The 19,987-nt window shown below is 47.2% G+C and overlaps 1 protein-coding gene across 2 annotated transcripts in view; it reads left to right on the plus strand.

The window, feature by feature from the left end:
- The window catches only part of LOC111139338 (Rac/Cdc42 guanine nucleotide exchange factor 6), a 100,673-nt gene that overhangs the window by 8,150 nt on the left and 72,536 nt on the right, over window positions 1-19,987 (plus strand). The window contains exon 1 of one of the 2 annotated variants that reach the window (XM_022491606.1): window positions 2,655-2,968. The exons of the other annotated variant lie outside the window; for it this stretch is intronic. The gene's annotated coding sequence lies outside the window, so the exon portion shown is untranslated. Of the gene's footprint in view, window positions 1-2,654; window positions 2,969-19,987 lie in introns of those variants that run through there. 2 annotated transcript variants of the gene reach the window in all.

Below are 19,987 nucleotides of genomic sequence, written 5' to 3' on the forward strand. Positions count from 1 at the left end.
TTGGTTTTCATCCTTTATGATCTTGATACGTTGTATTACTTTGATTAATTGTCATATGTTAGATCAATCTTGTAATGCTGGGATAAATCCCAGCAGGTCATGGGGTTGTATGTGCACATAGAGATGGATTTGTATATATCTGTGATTATTCTTGAAGCTTTTTTTTTTCATAGAAATGGAATTACTGTGTCAGAATTTGATAGATATTCTCAGATCCCCTTCAAAAATGCTATATGAATCTCTACTCCCACCAGGTGTGTAGGGTGAGTAGGAAGTGCCTTCTTCCTGATGTCCCTGGACTGGATATTATTTATCTTTCATGTTTGCTAAAATGTTGGGTGAAAATGATATTTCGTTTACTGCTATAATTTGAGGTTCATGATCCTAGTGAGTTTGGGTATCTTCTGACCCCTTTATAGTCCACTTACATTTCCTTTTCTGTGAACCAGCTCTATATTTTTTATGTGTTTCCAGAATGGAGAAGGCAGGAAGGACACTCAGGCCTCAAGAGAAAATCTTCTAGAACATATGGAAAAACCCTCATGTCTAGGTAGAGTGTCACTAATGTGACCAGGAAGTCCTCTGACAGCACTATTCTAGCAGCGTTAGTTTTGTTTTCTTTTTTTTTTTTTTTTTAGATTTTATTTATTTATTTGACAGGCAGAGATCACAAGTAGGCAAAGAGGCAGGCAGAGAGAGAGGAGGAAGCAGGCTCCCTCCCCACTGAGCGGAGAGCCCGATGTGGGGCTCGATCCCAGGACCCTGGGACCATGACCTGAGCTGAAGGCAGAGGCCCTAACCCACTGAGCCACCTAGGTGCCCTGGTAGTTTTGTTTTCATTCTGCCTTTGAACTTGGGAGGAGGAGGGACAGATACAGTTCTTCTGATCAGTGGAGAGTGGCCTGGGTGCTACCTCTTTGACTACACTGGTCTGGCTATAGCCCCCATGCTCGGCTCCTGGCTTCACCTCCAGCTGATACTCCTGTCCGTCCCCTGCCACGTCTGCTGCTAGCCCACTACTATCTCCTGTTTTGCTCCTGGGCCAAGCCTACTTTTATAAAGAGGTTTTGCTTATTGAATGTCTATGAGGCTCCATGAATGCTTTTCTCTATCTCTTTCTCCCTCCCTCCCTTCTTTTCTTTTCTCTCTCCTTCTCTTTTCAGAACCAGCTGGTATCAGTATGGCTTTTCTTTGTCCCCGCCCCCTCACTGCCTCCTGTCTCCCTGAGTCACTCCATCTGCCTTGTCACTGGAACAGCATGGGTGCCATCCCTAAAGTGGGGCCTGTGGGATGGACGATCTGCCATTCCCCAGGGGCTGCTCTGCATGAAGGCCGTTCTGGAAGGGAGGCAGATCTACTAATGACCAAGAGTCACGGCTAAATCTCCCATAAGAGAGCTCCAGCTCTAGGAGAGCAGAACCATCTTGGGGGAGTGAAGCCTGAGGCCAGGTAACTAACCAGTAGCTGTAATGGGTATCAGTCAGACCCTCCTTCAAGGCCAAGTCTGCCACCTGTGTGAAGTCAGAGACCCCCCCCCCTTCCCTAGGCCTCAGTTGATTCATCTGTGAAAGAGGAGACTAGAGTAGGGATTGGTAATGTCTAACTGTTGGACACTCTGTTTTTAACTGGCTCAATTCCAAAAGTTTCTGCTGGGCAGAGCTTTGTGTATTTAGCCGCTCAGTTTGTGCTAGTGGGAAGAGTAAAGAGGCTATCGGAAGTTTTTGTTTTTCCGGTTGAGCAAATCTGACACTCCTAATGGAATTTCCCTGAGTTCCAGAGCTCTGGCCGTCCTAATCTTTTGCCGACTGCATCATATTTCTGTAAAAACTGGACTTCAAGTAAGGCAGTAAATATTCCACATCTGTCGTGAACCTTATTATGCTCCTAACAGGCCCCTTTGACCTGGGTCCTGTTACCAGAGAGCCCAGGAAGAGCATCCAGGGTAGTTGGGGAAGGGATGGCTGTTGAGGGCCGCTGGAGAGCGGTTCCTTTCTCGCCCTCTTGGCGGCTGGGCACAGAGCTGGGGGTTCCAGCTGGCGTCGGGGATCGGCGGCAGGAAGCGGGCCGCCAGGAAGGGCTCGTCCGCCAGGCAGGGCTCGTCCGCCAGGCCGGGATTCCCTCCCGAGGCCCCGGCAGTGGCCGGCGGCAGGCCAGGCGCCCGCGGCCCGGGGCTTGACTGGAGCTGGCGGCGGCAGCATGCGCAGTGTGGCCGTCGCCGTTCCACCGCGGCTTCTGCCGCTGCCACGGCTACACGGGCGGCGGCGGCTGCTCTGCCGCTGTCACTTCCAGTTCCTACTTCGGCAATCCAGGTCCGGGTCACCGCTTCCCCGCCGCTGGCCCGGTCCCTCCAGGCCGCCCTCCCTGCCGGGCTCTGGCTCCGGGCCCGGAGGGGCCAGCGCGCGCAGCCCAGCGGGGTCCCCGGGCCGCCGCTCCCGCCCTCCCGCCGCCGCCGCCCCGCGCGCCCTGGCCCGGCTCGCCCCAGCGCACCCCGCGGGCGCGTCTCCCGCAGCCCGCTCGGCGCCGCGCTCCTCCGCCTGCCGAACCACACGGCCCTGGAAGCAAGAACTTGAGGGCAAGAATCTGGCTTCCCTTTAGATTAAAAAAAAAAAAGGGGGGGTCATAAAGCAAATCCTTAGGCTGGAGAGGTGGCAGGCGCGGCACGGAGTTTGGAGACGGGCGCCCCCTCCTCGCCGGCGTTCGGGAGCAAAGTTGCAGCCGCCCCTCCCCGCCTGGGCGAGCCGAGCCCAGCTCTCCAGTTTCGCTCGGGTGGCAGCCGCGCTCAGGGCAGGGTCCCCTCTCTGGCTCGGTGCACGGTTCCCGCAGCCTTGGCACGGGCGGGCTTGCCCGCCCGCTCGCTGGCCCCGTGACTCGCGAGGGCGAGCCGCTTCCAGGAATCAGCAGCGGCGGGTGCGCGGCGCGGCCGGAGCGAGCGAGCAGCGGGAGGAGCAGCGGGCAGCGGCCGAGCCAGGTGACCTGTCTGGGGGAGACAGGGTCAAGGGAAGGGGAGGACGCGAGGGCCGGGGTGGGGCCGAAGGACCCGCGTGCAGAGGAGACGCCCTTCCTCCCCCTGCTGTGGCTCGCAGCCCCAGTCGAGGGGTCGGCTCTCGCCCGGGCCTGGCAGTGCCCTGGGATCCCGGGGGCCTGGAGCGGGAGAGGGGCGGGGGCCGAGGGCGTGGAGTGAGGACGCGCCAAACTTAGGGGCGAGTTGTCCGGCTCCGGCCGCCGGCTTTGCAGCAGACAGGGTTCCTTCTTTCCCCGGGAACCAGGGCAGTAGTCGACAGTACTGTTTTGGATACTAATTTGATGCCTGCCCCCCCCCACGCCCTCAGTCCCTGGCATCGCACGTTTGGGGAGATTTTCAGCATTGAGCACACAGGTCGCAGGAATGGTTTGTGGATGGGGAAAGACCTGTACTCTGCAAGGTGTTACCAACGTGCCTGTAGTTAATTTCGAGTTTTCATTTTCTAGTCATTTAGGAACCCAACAGGTATTTGAGCTATTTCGTTTCTTAGCTCTAGAGTGGAGAGCCCTTAAGTTGATCTCTGTCTTTTCAAAAATCTTATTTTTATTTTTGCTTTGTTATTGTTCAGGGCTGTATGGGTGACTCACATGATTTTTTTTCTTCCCTTTTCTTAATGTGTAGTGGGAATACAAATGTAATAAGAGAATATATTTGCCTATGCAACTACTTACGGTTTTGTGAATAAAAGCGTCATGTAACCCCCGAAAAAAAAAATCACACAATAGGATAAATTTCAGTTGATGTTCTGTAAAGTATTAACAATTTTAACAGCAAGATTCTAAGGTCCAAACTGCTTTTCTAACTTCTATTTGCCTGGAAAGCCCACAATTTGTCCTTGAACTTCCTATCTTAATTTTGACATTGACCATGGTAAGAGGAGCTTGGATGACATCATTTGCTCCAGCCACAGTTCTAGTGTTCTGTGACTGAGAGCACCTCTCTCCAAAACGTTAAGGCCCGGGCCTGCCCTTGGACTTCAGCTGAGGCATTTCCAAGGATTTCTCTTAAGCAGAGTATTACGCTACATGCCAGGCAGTGCTGCAGTCCCTTCTTACATAAGTGAGCTTCAGGCTGGGTGTGCTTGGAGCGGTTAATATCAGAGAGTTCTCAGTCTCCCCGGGGGTGGTGGTGGTTGGAGATTGGAGTTTGGAACAGAGTAAATTTGCAGCTTGTATCGTCGTCTTGCATTTCTTTGCTGCTCAATTTTTTTTTCGAATGCCTTCTACGTACCTTATCTGAAACTCGCAGGGCCCTTGCAAAGCATGTAGGAAACTGAAAAGTTGGTTAACCAGTCATATACAGCTTACCAGTCACAGCATCAAAACTCCAACCTAGGTCTTCTGCTCTCAGCTCAGCACTTTTTTGTTTGGTTTGTTTTTACTAAACTATGACATTTTATACAACAGCGTTTCATTTGGCACATTTTACGGATGGTATATCTTCCAAGCTACTCGTTTTTCTGTTCTTTTTGCCAACTCACATCTTGGCCTTGTCTTTGCTCGCACAGGGCTGGTGCTGTTCTTAAGGATGAGGGCAGGAGAAAAGCCTTTCAAAAGAGGGTCTGTTGTTTGTATTTACGGACAGTCTGTGTCCTCTCCATTCATCTTCAGGAATAGCAGGTTTGACATCATTAGTCCAGGTATAATATTACTCCAGTCTTTACAAAGAAACTCATTCAGGAGGAGAAATTGGAGAGTGTGGGTTTTGTGCGTTTGCAGCTATCTGCTCATCCCTGTGCTTAGATGCAAAGGAGGAAAAGGAGTGGAATAGCTACCACTTGGCCACCACTTCTTAAGCACCTACTGCTATATTCTAGGTACTGTGCTAGGTGCTTTATGTATATTACCTTGTTTCATCCTGCCAGCAATCCTGGGAGGGAGGTGGTGTTGTGCCCATCATACAGTGGAGGAAACTGAGGTTTGGGGATCATCCAGACAAATGTCAGTGCAAATCAGAACATCACTGCTGATGGGTCTGACTCCAGAACTCATTCCCTTTGCCATGTGCCAGACTGTCCCCCAAAGGAGCTATTGATAAATACAGGGACACTAAGCCCCTTGGTTTTCAGATATGGCTGTACATCAGAGCCATCTGGGGAGTTTCTATAAAATACAAATGTGAGGATCCCCCCCTCCACTGAGCCTAATTGGTCTGTAAGTGGAGCCTAGGCCTGGGTATTTCCTTTCTTTTCTTTTTTTTTTTTTAGAGAGGGAAAGGGGTAGAAAGAGAGAGAGGGAAAGAGAGAATCCTTTTTTTAAAGATTTTATTTATTTACTTGACAGAAATCACAAGTAGGCAGAGAGAGAGGGGGAAGCAGGCTCCCTGCTGAGCAGAGAGCCCAATGCGGGGCTCGATCCCATGGGATCATGACTGGAGCCCAAGGCAGAGGCTTTAACCCACTGAGCCACCCAGGTGCTACAATAATCTTTTTTTTTTTAAAGATTTATTTTTATTTATTTGACAGACAGAGATCACAGAGAAGCAGGCAGAGAGAGAGGAGGAAGCAGGCTCCCTGCCGAGCAGAGAGCCCGATGCAGGGCTCGATCCCAGGACCCTGGGATCATGACCAGAGCTGAAGGCAGAGGCTTTAACCCACTGAGCCACCCAGGTGCCCCCCCCCCTTTTTTAAGATTTATTTATATATTTGAGAGAGAGAGAGAGTGCATGGGAGGGCAGAGTAAGAGGGGGAGAGAATATGAAGCAGACTCCCCGCTGAGCACGGAGGCTGACATGGGACTCGATCTCCCAACCCCAAGATCATGACCTGAGCCAAAATCAAGAGTCAGGGCCACCTGGGTGGCTCAGTCAGTTAATCATCTGCCTTTGGCTCAGGTCATGATCCTAGGGTCCTGGGATCGAGCCCCATGTCAGGCTCTCTGCTCAGTGGGAAGCCTGCTTTTCCCTCTCTCTCTGCAGCTTCCCCTGCTTATGCTCTCTCTCTCTCTCTGACAAATAAATAAATAAAATCTTTTTTTAAAAGATTTTATTTATTTATTTGTCAGAGAGAGTGAGCACAGGCAGACAGAGTGGCAGGCAGAGGGAGAAGCAGGCTCCCCAGGGAGCCTGATGTGGGACTCGATCCCAGGATGCTGGGATCATGACCTGAGCTGAAGGTAGCCATTCAACCAACTGAGCCACCCAGGTGTCCCATAAATAAATAAAATCTTTAAAGAAGCAAAACAAAACAAAACAAAAATCAAGAGTCAGCTACTTAACCAACTGAGCCATCCAGGGGCCCTGGTATTCTTTTTTTTTTAGTGTTTAAATAAACTTCATATTGAAATATAATGTGAATTCAGAAATTGCACAAATTCTAAGTATATGGTTTGATTGAACCTTTACAAATTGAACACATCCATATAATCAGCACACCAATTAAGAAACACAGCATTATCGGGGCCCCTGGGTGGCTCAGTGGGTTGAGGCCTCTGCTTTCAGCTCAGGTCGTGATCTCAAGGTCCTGGGATCGAGCCCCGCATCGGGCTCTCTGCTCAGCAGGGAGCCTGCTTCCTCCTCTCTCTCTGCCTGCCTCTCTGCCTACTTTTGATCTCTGTCTCTGTCAAATAAATAAATAAAATCTTAAAAAAAAAAGAAACACAACATTATCATCCCCTGGAAGCCACCTTCCTGCCCCTTCCCAGTCACACCCCTCACCAGTGGACCCCACTGCCCTGACTTCTAAGACAATAGAGTCATTTTTTTCTGTTTCGGCATATTATATGAGTGGAATCATATAGTAGGTACTCATTTGTAAAGGTTTCTTTTACTCAGGGTAACATTTGTACAAGTCACCCATGTCATGGGTCCAGACGGTTCATTCTCTTTATCGCTGGTCATATCCCATCCTGTGGCTGTACCATCTTTTGTTTATCCATCCACCTGCTGGTGGCCGTCTGGGTTGTTGCCAGCCTTGGGCTGCTGTGAACAGTGCCGCTGTGCGCCGTGCGTGTCTCATGCCCGGCTTCTGGTGCTGGGTTTGTACATGGGAATGGAACTGCTGGGTCACGGGGTATGTCTGTGTTCGGCTTCAGTAGGTTCTGCCCAGCAGTTTCCCAGAGTCACCGTGTCTTGTAATTAGTTTGTTTCTTGGAAGGTCCCCAAGCGATCCTAATGTGCAGCCAGATGTGAGAACCACGTCCATGGTTTATCTAGAATTCAGCCATCTAGCAACCTCCAGTGTCTGCCACCTGATTAAGAACCGTAAAGAAAGAGATACCAAGCTTCCTCCAGAATCTCGGATCTTCTAGAAAATCTTCTCTGCTGGATCGGACAGTTATCGTCTTCATTCCCATAATCCTGTGTGCCAGGCTTTCTTAATGCTGGCGGGCCACTCCTGATAGGGATCTGTGGACACATTTATCTCTCTCCTAGTCTTGGCACTTCTCAAAGGCAGGAAGCTGAGTTTGATCATTCTTAAAATGCCAGCATTCAATATAACATGTGCCCCTAGTAGGTACTCAGTAAATGTTTAGTGGCTAAATGACCAGTAGCACGAGTGAGTGGTGAGGGAAGGTCTGGACTGTAGAAGAGAGCCCCCCGCCCCGCCCCGCAATCTTTGCACCAAGGCTTTGGCACTTCATTCCCGGGAGACTGCCTCAGGATCTCACTTGAAGCCTAATGACTTTTACTTATCTAAGCATGTTGGAATTATGGGTAATCTGGTTGCTCATCCCCAAACGGATTAGAAACAGAAAATTAGATTAGATGAGATAAGGTATGTGGAAGCACTTTGCAAATTGGAGAACAGCATGGAGATAGAAGGTCGTGATAAAAGGAGAAGGGGGGCCGTGAGGGCCTCAATGTGCTGGCAGTGGTAGAAAGAGTATGTATCCATGTACAACATGGAAGAAATGAAATCAATAGCACGCCTGGAAAGGAGACCGGGAGACTCTGAAAAGCAGACTCCCGAATACATAACCATCTCGGGCCTTCTGGTCCAAGGTCAGGCAGCTCAGCACATGCTCTGCGGTTCAGTGGCTCGAATTTGTGACTTTCCCTCCCTTGGTCTGGGTTTGAATCCTGGTCAGGGAAACCTGTGTTCTTGAGAAGTCGCATAGCAGGGCACTGCCTAAGAACCCGAGCTTTGGACTTGAACTGACCTGGGTTGGCCACTTCTTACGTGTGCATTAACTTCGGTGGCAGTAGTGGTAGGTAATACTAGGAATGTGCTACTTCGCTGTATCAGGTATACACTACCCCTTAGCTGTAAATGAGAGAAAGCAGAAAAAGCACTTGGCACAGTGCCTGGCACTGAGCAGACTCAATGAAAGCTAGATTGTAACTGAAATTTTAATATATCCCAGTGTTCACGCATGATAACATTGAGTTATCAAAAAAAAGTTCACTTAAGTCTTTAGTTATATTAAGCAAACTCTAAGAAGTGACTCATGCTTTAGAGAGAGAGATCTTCTTTTGAAATCCTAACACTTTAAGGTGTAAAGAGAGCTGGTGTATTCTGGATTTTTCGATTTGTTTGAGGGAGGCTTGGATGGCTATGTATTTCCCCCTTAGGACTGCCTTTGCTGTATCCCATAGGTTTTGGACCAAAGTGTCTTCAATCTCATTGGTTTCCATGAATTGTTTACATTCTTCTCTGATCTCCTGGTTGATCCAAGCATTCTTTTTTTTTTTTTAAAGATTTTATTTATTCATTTGACAGAGAGAGCGAGATCACAAGCAGGCAGAGCAGCAGGCAGAGACGGGGGTGGGGGTAGCAGGCTCCCTGCCGAGCAGAGAGCCCGATGCGGGGCTCAATCCCAGGACCCTGAGATCATGACCCGAGCCGAAGGCAGAGGCTTAACCCACTGAGCCACCCAGGTGCCCCTGATCCAAGCATTCTTAAGCAAGGTGGTCTTTAGCTTCCAGGTGTTTTGAGTTCCTTCTGAACTGTTTCTTGTGGCTGAGTTCTAGTTTCAAAGCATCATGATCTGAGAATATGCAGGGGATAATCTAAGTGTTTTGGTATCAGTTGAGCCTTGATTTGTGACCCAGTATGTGGTCTCTTCTGGAGAAAGTTCCATGTGCACTCGAGAAGCGTGAGTATTCTGTTATTTTAGGGTGGAATGTTCTGTATATATCTATGAGGTCCATCTGGTCCAACGTGTCATTCAGTGCTCTTGTTTCTTTATCGATTTTCTGCTTCGATGATCTGTCTATTACTGAGAGTGGTATGTTAAGATCTCCTACTATTAATGTATTCATATCAATATGACTCTTTATGTTGATTAACAGTTGTTTATATAGTTGGCTGTTCCCATATTGGGGGCATAAATATTTATAATTGTTAGATCTTCTTGGTGGATAGTCCCTTTAAGAATGATGTAGTGTCCTTCTGTATCTCTGACTACAGTCTTTGGTTCAACCAACTGAGCCCCCCCAGGCGCAATAGTCTTTAGTTTAAAATCTAATTTATCTGATACGAGAATTGGTATCCCAGCTTTCTTTTGAGGCTCATTGGCATGAAAGATGCTTCTCCATCCCTTCATTTTCAATCTGGATGTATCCTTAGGTTCAAAATGGGTCTCTTGTAGACAGCATATGGACAGGCTCTGTCGTTTTCTCCAATCTGTAACCCTGTGTGGTTTTATGGGAACATTTAGGCTGTTCACGTTGAGAGTGATTATTGAAAGATATGTTTTTATTGACACCATGTTGCCTGTGAAGTCCTTGTTTCTATTGATTGTCTCTGTAAATTTCTGTTCTGTGTCACTCTTGGGTTCTTTCTTCTTTTATAGAACCCCCCCCCCTTTATATTTCTTGTAGTGCCGGCTTGGTGGTCTTATGTCTCCATCAGAAAGGATGAATACCCAACTTTTGTATCAACATGGACGGGACTGGAGGAGATTATGCTGAGTGAAGTAAGTCAAGCAGAGAGAGTCAATTGTCATATGGTTTCACTTATTTGTGGAGCATAAGAAATAACATGGAGGACATGGGGATATGGAGAGAAGGGAGTTGGGGGAAATTGGAGGGGGAGATGAACCATGAGAGACTGTGGACTCTGGGAAACCAACTGAGGGTTTTGGAGGAGAAGGGTGTGGGGGGATGGGTGAGCCTAGTGGTGGGTATTAAGGAGGGCATGTATTGCATGGAGCACTGGGTGTGGTGCATAAACAATGAATTTTGGAACACTGAAAAGAAATAAAAAAAAAAAAAGAAATCCCAACACTGAAAACAACTTGCCAGATGCCTCAGTTGGTTAAGTGTCTGACTCTTGATCTCAGCTCAGGTCTTGATCTCAGGGTTGTGAGTTCACGCCCCACCTTGGGCTCCATGCTGGGTGTGGAGCCTACTGAAACAAACAAACAAAAAACTTGGGTACTGGGCAGAGCAAACTGTGGCCTCTGTGGGATCATGGCTTCTTCCAGGTTTCTGGGCTTTTATACCAGTTACTTGGAGAATTTAAACAGGGAGGAACCTTAAAACAGGAAAACAAAATCTGGCCATCTTGTTTCTTAGTTCCATGCTTTATTGGACAGAAGCTTCTTGTTTGTGGGAAAAAAATCCATTTTTTTAAAGTAAAGTTGAAGGTAAAATGCCCACATATTTTCTAATACTTGACACCCCTCTTCTTTTTTTTTAATTTTTTATTTCTTTTCAGCGTAACAGTATTCATTGTTTTTGCACCACACCCAGTGCTCCATGCAATCCGTACCCTCTCTAATACCCACCACCTGGTTCCCACAACCTCCTACCCCCCGCCCTTTCAAAACCCTCAGATTGTTTTTCAGAGTCCATAGTCTCTCATGGTTCACCTCCCCTTCCAATTTCCCTCAACTCCCTTCCCCTCTCCATCTCCCCTTGTCCTCCATGCTATTTGTTATGCTCCACAAATAAGTGAAACCATATGATAATTGACTCTCTCTGCTTGACTTATTTCACTCAGCATAATCTCTTCCAGTCCCGTCCATGTTGCTACAAAAGTTGGGTATTCATCCTTTCTGATGGAGGCATCGTACTCCATAGTGTATATGGACCACATCTTCCTTATCCATTTGCCCGTTGAAGGGCATCTTGGTTCTTTCCACAGTTTGGCGACCGTGGCCATTGCTGCTATAAACACTGGGGTCCAGATGGCCCTTCTTTTCACTACATCAGTATCTTTGGGGTAAATACCCAGAAGTGCAATTGCAGGGTCATAGGAAAGCTCTATTTTTAATTTCTTGAGGAATCTCCACACTGTTCTCCAAAGTGGCTGCACCAACTTGCATTCCCACCAACAGTGTAAGAGGGTTCCCCTTTCTCCATATCCTCTCCAACACACGTTGTTTCCTGTCTTGCTAATTTTGGCCATTCTAACTGGTGTAAGGTGGTATCTCAATGTGACACCCCTCTTCTGAAGGCAAAACCAAGCTGAGTGTTTTCTGGGAACTTTGGATGAATCGTGGTGGCGGCCTTGGCCTCTGTTCTCGTGTTGACCAGCACGCATCAGGCCTTTCAAAATTATTACCATCTTTCGCTCACTAATTGAAGCTCTTTTCTTTTTTTTGTACTTGAAATTCTCAGTGCCTCACATCATAGAAAATAACTTGAATTTAGATTAGAGTGTACTGAAATGTGTTTAAAATTATTTATATGTCCTATTTAATTTGTTTATGTATTTTATTTGGAGGGCTCCCTAAAGACTGTTTAAATTTCAGTGATATCGTGGCTCAGTGAGATCCACAGAACAGAGACTAGAACCTTTAATTATAATTTCTCTCAATTTACGTATAATCTCAAGAGTTGTATGAACCAGATATGAAAGTTCATGTTAAGGTCTCCAGCTGGTTGTCTTGCTGTTGTTCTCAATGCTTTGCGTGGCCAATTTTTAACTGCTGAAAGCAATTTGTATATGGTTTCCTTTATAAGAACTCAAGACTAGAGATGTGTGGGGCTCCAGTTCTGGAGAAGACAAAGCAACCGAATTCTTCAGAGACGATGAATTATTCAGTTGTTAGCCACAGTAACTTCTTTAGCTACCATTTTGTGTGCTAATAATAGAAACAGTTTGGATGGGTTCCTCTTGGAATCAAAAAAATCAGGAATGCTTTTTGCTCTTTTCTAGTCTATGCAGAAACTAGAAGGTGACAAAAGAATATTTTCAGTTTCTCACGTTTACTACCTGGGTGAGGTAGTTTAATTTTTGTGTCTTCTTTTTGTTTTATTTTTAATTTTTGTGTCTTTTAAAGCAAACACATTCGTTTTATAATTACAATAGCTTGAAACTTAAAAATACACCCCAGAGCAAGATGCTTGTTGTTTTAGTTAAATTACACAATTCAACAAATGGTTTTCTATTTTGGTGACGACCGACAAAAAACGTCTCCCCTTGCCCCCTGGAAAATAAGTAGTAAGTCTGTCAAATTGGGCATAGTGGAGGGAGAAAATCAAAGTCAGTTGCCTCTGTACAAAAAAACATGGTATATAATACTTAAAAAGGAAACATGTCATTTCTGGGTTGGGTTGAATGTATATTAATAATAACAAAAGGCATGCATTTTGTTAGAAAATTGGATCAGCGGAGTCTCCCTTATCTTGTTTTAAATCTCATTCCCTCTAATTGGGTTTTCATGTTGATTCTAATCCAGACTGTTGCTGGGAGCCCCAGAGCACACAGTCTTGGCCAGCTCTCCCCTACTCCAGCCCCATTCTAATCCGGTCATACGTTACCGTTCGAGGCAGCCCCCAAGGACCAGTTGTTGCTGGCACAGCAGAAGGTGTGCCCTACCATTGGCAATGCCTTTGGGGCTAGTACCAAAAGGAAGTGCAAGGTCTGGCCTTGGAACTGCAAGTGAAGAAGGGGGAGGGCACCTGTCAGTTTCATAGGGCCTTTGCTTGCCAACATTTTAGAGGGGATGTATGTCCCCCCATTCCGAAGGTGTTCCACCTCTGTATTTCAGGAGTGAATTGCCACTTCCTCTGCTGTCATCTGGAAGAGTGACTTAGGATACCAGACATCTGTCTGATTAGCTCTAGGCTTTGTCGTCGTACCTTGGCCGGCTGGACCCTACCGCACGGAGGGGAGTCTGGGTTCAGAGAGATGGCTCATTCGGAGGAACATAGAGCCACCCATCAGTTCTGCTTGACTTCTGGCAGAACATTTACCTTTCTAATTAAGTTCTGCTTAAACAAATAGAGTAAAATCCCAGCTTTATACTTTCTTGGGGACCTGAATATTATTACAGAGATCAGATATATCAGCTAAGGGATTGAAACGGGCAACAGGGAAAAGAAAGGATTAAATTAAGGTTAGATGGAAGGCGGTGGTTTGCAGAGCTGTGAGTGACACCGTTAAATTAAGGGCTTGTCTCACTCTAGACAATATCAGGCAGGTTTCTCTACTCTGGGAAGCATGGGCATTATTTTAAGAGGCATCTTTAAGGTGTCAGGGTCTTCACATCATTTTTATGAAGAGCTTAGCCTGTGAAGCAGGCCTGAACACTAAGGAACAGTCTGTCTTACAGTTTATCTCTTCTTCATGGCAAGGTCTCCACAGACTGGGGCTGTTTACCAGTAATTTGTGAGAAACGTATGCAAACTGAGAATGCAGTATTTTTTTTAAATTTTATTTATTTATTTGAGAGAAAGAGAGAGAGTGCGCATGAGAGAGAGAGAGAGAGAGAGAGAGAGCATGAGAGAGAGAGAGAGAGAGAGAGGGCATGAGAGGAGAGAGGTCAGCAGGAGAAGCAGACTCCCCGCTGAGCAGGGAGCCCGACGTGGGACTCGATCCGGGGACTCCAGGATCACGACCTGAGCCAAAGGCAGTCACCCAACCAACTGAGCCACCCAGGCACCCGAGAATGCAGTATTTTAACACCAAAAGAAATGTAACTACTTCTTTGGGGGCCTATGAGTTGTGATAGCGTGACTGGGCATCTTTGCTGTAGCGTGACCACTTTGCATTCTTTGAAGACATGCTGGTGTTTGGGAGTGGGTTATGGACTGGGGAACATCTTGATTTGGGATTGCAAAAGTACCTTCCAGGACAGACAGCAGAGTGGAAAAGAGTGGTTTTGGTGAGCCCGTGGGTGACTCCTTTAGTTGCCAGATTTTACATACTATCTGTTTTATTTCTCATCTTCCAACAGATTTACCTCTTGGTGCCTGGCGTATGCCAGGTCTTCAGTAAATATTTGTTAAATGAAGAATGACTGGATGACTTCTTATCTTTTTGTTCTTGTTGTTGTTTTTGAGAGCGTGTTTGGGAGCTGGAGGGGAGAGAGAGAATCTCAAGCGGGCTGCACGCTCAGTGGAGAGCCTTGACGTGGGCCTCGATCCCATGACTGCGAGATCATGACCTGAGCTGAAACCGAGAGTTGGATGCTTAGCCCTTGAGCCACTCCGAGGCCCCAGGATGAATTTTTAAGAATGTATTTTAGATAGCTTGTATATCTAAGAGTCTACATAGATTATCAAGAGTTGACTTTCATTCATAGAAATGACTCTTCAGTGAATGAAAATAAGGATAAAAAGAAAGCTAAATACTAAATTCTACAGTATTTACTGTTTCTTTATGCCAAGCTAGAGTACCTGTTTCATTAAAAGAAAGAAAGGAAGATTAATGGTGTGTGAATTAGGTCCCATGTCATATGGAAGACCTTCTCTGCCTTTCTAGCCCTCAACTCACTTCTTTTTTTTCTTTAAGGTTTTATTTACGTATTTGTCAGAGAGAGAGATTGAGAGAGGCAGGCAGGCAGAGGGAGAAGCAGGCTTCCCGCTGAGCAGGGAGCCGGATGCTGGACTGGATCCCAGGACCCCGGGGATCATGACCTGAGTTGACGGCAGATGCTTAATGGGACTGAGCCACCCAGACGCCCCACACTTCTTATTTATGTTACCCAAACTCTATTGATTTCATTGGATTTTCAAGGTGCGACACTTGCGCTTTAGGACTCTGATACTGGGATTCTCCCAAGTGATCCCAGGCAGTACCTTCACTCCTTTTGGTGAGATAAATGCTTCATCTGCATTCTTCATGACTCTCAATCACAGTCTTCCAAAGAAGAATTTTACCAAGTGATGGAAAAATAGATGAGCCCTGACTGATCAAGTTTTACCAGAAAACAAACAAACAAAAAATGACCTTTCCTCTGTCTTTGCTTCCAGGGAAGGCATGCCAGAAGGACAGGTGTTTCTAGTGGAAGAAATACCTGTTTAACTTTTTTAAAAGATTTTATTTATTTATTTGAGAGAGAGAGAAAGCACAAGACGGGGGGAGGGTCAGAGGGAGAAGTGGACTCTCCGCCGAGCAGGGAGCCTGATGCGAGACTGCATCTGGGGCTCAATCCAGGGCTTGATCCAGGACTCCAGGATCATGACCTGAGCTAAAGGGAATTGCTCAACCAACTGAGCCACCCAGGTGCCCTACCTGTTTAACTTTTAGGTGAAAAGGAAAGCACCATAGTCAGCAGGTACTCGTTCGCCATCTGGGTGCTGTGCCTGTGCCATTGTGGGAAGAGCCAGCAGGTTTATGGGAAATCATGGAGTTTAACAGTGTGGACGGCAGCGTATGGTGAGGTATCCAAGTTAGTGGGTCCGGAGTCTAGAGCGTAACACAGAGTTCAGAAGAAGAAGCCTGTTGCGTACCAAGGTGTAGTGTCTGGCGCAGACCCTGTGTGGGGGGGTGATATCATCTGGGCCCCAAAGGACAGCTGGGATTCAGATGGTTGAGGGCACTCTTACGTAAGGACAAGTGTGCATATTGGAGAGAAGCACAGTGAAGAAAGTGGCTTCTGGGGCATACAAGTTGACAATGGTGAGAAATGATGGGCTTGAGAAGAAATCCGAATGCCAGCCTGAAGACTGGGGATTGGATTTTGTAGGCACTTAAAGACTGTATTCCATTAGGCTGAACGGCATGGAGGTTCATGGAAATTCCTCCCTTCCTGACGTGTCTGATTGGTGAGCTCCCGAATACCCACCTCGCCAGGTTTGGATTGCATCCTACGTGTAAATCTTGTTTGAGATCAGATGGAGGAACCTTCATTCATTGATTGGTCGATGTCTGTTGGGCATTGATGGGCATCTCTGAAAATGACATACTTTTGAAAAGGTGACTCACCCATACACATAAGCAAGGAATGCCAAAGTGTTTGCCAGTTACACTGTTGAGGGTGATCTCTAAAGAAAGGAAATGGTTGTAACTTTGGCAAGACAGCCTTCCTACCCAGCTAAGCTGGTGTACGAGGGACTCGGGGCATGCAGATTGTAGGCTTTCGATTTGCCTCTCACCCCCTCTTGCTTCTTCGTGAGTTCCTTCGGCATGTTTTGCCACATCCCACTGTGCTCTGGCTGTGACTTAGAGCCTGTTTTGGTGAGTTTGGCTTTATAGTATTTGTCCTTTAAGTGATATATCATGGAACAGTTCCAAAAATATGGCCAACTCCAGCAAAGCGGTAAAATCCCACAGTTCTTTCCCCGCTTCCTTTCTCTGTAGTGCGGAGGTTATGGAGCCTCATGAGGAGAATGAAAGGCCCCAGTATGACCCAGGACGGCCAGCAACTGCAGACTTGGCCCAAATTGGGCACATAACTCCATGAAATAAATGCACAGCCTTGGAGTTGGAAGCACCTTTGGTCATCTCACAGTCGTGCGGCTTAATTTTGCTGATGAGTTTGGGCGTATTGTTAGGTTAGTTAATTGGTGTTTCCTGCAAAGTCATGTGGAAATTTGATTGTTTCTTTCTTAGTCTGATTCTTTTGAACTCTACTGTCCTTTTGGCGATACTTTTTCTTCAGTTGTGATTAATCATCTGCTGGCAAGAGCTTCTAAACTTTCCTCAAGTCATCAAATACTTATTAAGCACCTGCTTCTAGACACTCAGGATCCAGAAATGAGAAAGTTTTCAAAGAACTGACTTCACGGACCTTGCATTTGAGGCCTGATTTGTGTTTAAGTTCCTCTGGCTGATCAGCCAATGAATGACTGTTTCTCGAGTCTCTCATACATCGGACATTGGTCTTGCTCTGTGGGGTACAGTTTGGGCTTCCAAGGGTCCGCCTTCTCGTTGGAAATCCAGAGCTAATCTTAACATCCACAGAATGAATAGAGAACGTGACCTTGGTAGGTGGCTGAAGGCTTGAGTGTCCGGCATCTCTACAGACTGAGAGACTGGGGCAGTTCCGAAGAAAGAAGCCGGAGGGTAAGGCAAGGCGGAACCTTCTGGAAGGCAGCAGATTAACGGGCTAGAGGAGCTGCTGCAGAAAGCAGCCTGCAGTGGTTCCTCTTTTCATGGCCCTCCTCCCTCGCTGATCTTTGTGGGGGGTTCATGTAACACCAGTCTCCCCTGTGCGTGGACTCTGTAGTGAAGCTGTTGGTTCCGCTAGGCCTCCTGGCCACCAGCCCTGGCTGACTCCCCGGGAAAGCCGGAGCTGCAGGAGCCCTGTCTGCCCTTGGGAATCTCCTCCTAACTGGCCCCATGAAACAGGCGGGACTTGTCAACTGTTAAAATTTCTGAGGCTCTTCTCACCGTCTTCCTGTGTATCACCTGATTCTCTAATTCTGCGCAGTTCTAGATTAAATAGTGCTTGGAGGGGTGCCTGAGTGGCTCAGTGGGTGAAAGCCTCTGCCTTCGGCTCAGGTCATGATCCCAGCCTGGGATTGAGCCCCGCATCAGGCTCTCTGCTCAGCAGGGAGCCTGCTTCCTCCTCTCTCTGCCTGCCTCTCTACTTGTGATCTCTGTCAAATAGATAAATAAAATCTTTAAAAAAAAAATAAAATAGTGCTTGGAGTGGCTAGGGTAATTGTTCATCCTTCAACTTGAAAGGAGAAGGAGAAAGTATAACGGATGTGGACATGAATCTGGGACCAGGCATTCTTCAGTGTAAAACGGAGTCTTTTCCGAAATTTGATTTGTAAGTTATTGTTCGCAACACAGAAAACCTTTTCCCCCTAGAAGCCAAGTTCTACGTGCTGATTAAGATTTCCGACTGGCCCACAGCCGTCTGGTTAATAAGTGTGGCTGAGCTATAGAATTCACACACTAAGTGGCAGACGTGACTGTGTCTCTAGGAAAATGGGTTCTGCATTCCAGTTTGGAATGCCAGGAAATAAGTCCCCTTCCTTGATGGGGTAGGGGTGAGGAGCTTGGGGAGCACACCCGCAGGCCTGGCGCCCAGATGCTCTGGCAGCTAAGGAATGACCCATCCACCCCACCCGTCAAAACCGGCATCCAGTGTGGCTCCCTGGAAGGTTCTAGTGACTGGCATGTGGGGGCGGGGGGCAGGCCGCAATGGTGTCTGGCTGAGCAGCAGCTGTTTCTAGGCGCCCTGCTTCCAGTCCGGGGCTTGGCAAGCCCTTTTAACAGGGAAGATTTCATCTTTTCTTTCCCTTCATGCCTGCTCTCTTGGTGAAATTATCGAAACCCAGTTATTCTGTCTCTTTCTCTTTTTAATCCTGCGACGGTCCTGGCCAAGATACCTGTGTCATTCCTTGTTCATCGCTCTTTCCAGAACACATAATACTCCATTGAAGAGAGGCGTCTGGGTGGCTCAGTCAGTTAAGCATCGGCCTTCTGCTCAGGTGGTGATCCCAGGGTCCTGGCGCCCTGCTCGGCAGGGAGCCTGCTTCTTCCTCTCCCTCTGCTCCTCCCCACTGCTTGTGATCTCTCGCTCTCTCTCAAATAAATAAATAAAATCCTAAAAAAAAAAATCAGTTGAAGAGAACTTCCTGTTGTGGAGAAAGTGTTTTTCTTCTCAAGGACTGCTAGCAAGGAAAAACAGAAGCCATGAGGCATTGGTGATGCTGCAGTGGCCCTCAGGGACAGGGATTGGTGATGTCGTGACGAGGTGTGACATGAGGCGTTACTCTCAGATCTTCACTCCTGTCGCAGAAGCTCTATGGAGCTGAACTTCCTGGCTCTGGATCCTATAAGGTCCAGGCAGTCTAGAAACCCCCATTACTTACGTAAAATGACAGCATATAAACCCAGGGACAAAAGAACATCGATTGGTTAAAGCTGTCCACAATCACAGGCCAAGTGCCACTAGATGGTGGCAGCAAGATAGAGCCAGAATTTATAAATAGGTCACTAATTAATCAATTAATTATTTTAATTGTTTTTAGAGAGGGAAGGGGGGAGGGACTGAAGAGAGAGAGAGAGAGAGAGAGAATCTTAAGCAGGCTCCACGCCCAGCACAGAGCCCAAGGGGCTCGATCTCACAACCCTGAGATCCTGACCTGGGCTGAAATCAAGAGTCAGACTCTTAACCGACTGAGCCACCCAGGCACCCCAGTAGGTCATTTTCAAAATGACATTTTGAAGAAGTCTGCTTATAAACAGGTAGTAATTACATTAGCTTGTGATACCCCAGACTCACTTTGTTTTGACTGTATACTATCCAACAAATTTCTAGTTCTGATTTGGCTTACTATGCAGATTTCTCTCTTGGGAGAGAGTAATGTTGGCTAGAAGATGGGACTATCCAATCTTATTAATGGTCTGTTTCTTGGAGCAGAAATTAGCAAATTGGCCATTTACTTGATATGTTGGCCTTTTGTGAACTTGGTTAGAATGAGCCCACTCTCAAGAGCCATGACAATGGAAGACCAGATTCTGGACCTTGGGGACACAACAAACGTGCCTGGTCTGGCCAAAGACATCTGTCACCTCTCACTTTCCAGACGGGAAACAGAGCTGCAAAAAAAGTGGTGTGACTTTCCCAAGGTGCTCACAACTGCTTAGCAGTGACAAATCTGGGCTTGGAATCACAATCTCCTGACCCTCACGCTGGAGCTCTTTTCAGAGACGGCTCTCATCACAGCCCCACACCCAGGTCCGATCTTGTACCTGAATGGCCGAAATGGGCAGGTAGGAAGGAAACAAGAGAGGACCCGAGGGCAGGATTTGCTGTCTTTTAAGTGTGCTCCCTATCAAATAGGAAGTTATCATTTAAAACCAGGCATAGTACAGGTGCCATCCACCGCATTCTAGGAGGGGGAGTGAGTGCCAGTGGCTCATGGAGTGCCACGCCGTGGAGTGCCACG

Source organism: Enhydra lutris, unplaced genomic scaffold, assembly GCF_002288905.1.
Source record: "Enhydra lutris kenyoni isolate GAN:26980312 unplaced genomic scaffold, ASM228890v2 scaffoldscaffold101, whole genome shotgun sequence".
Classification (NCBI taxonomy): domain Eukaryota; kingdom Metazoa; phylum Chordata; class Mammalia; order Carnivora; family Mustelidae; genus Enhydra; species Enhydra lutris.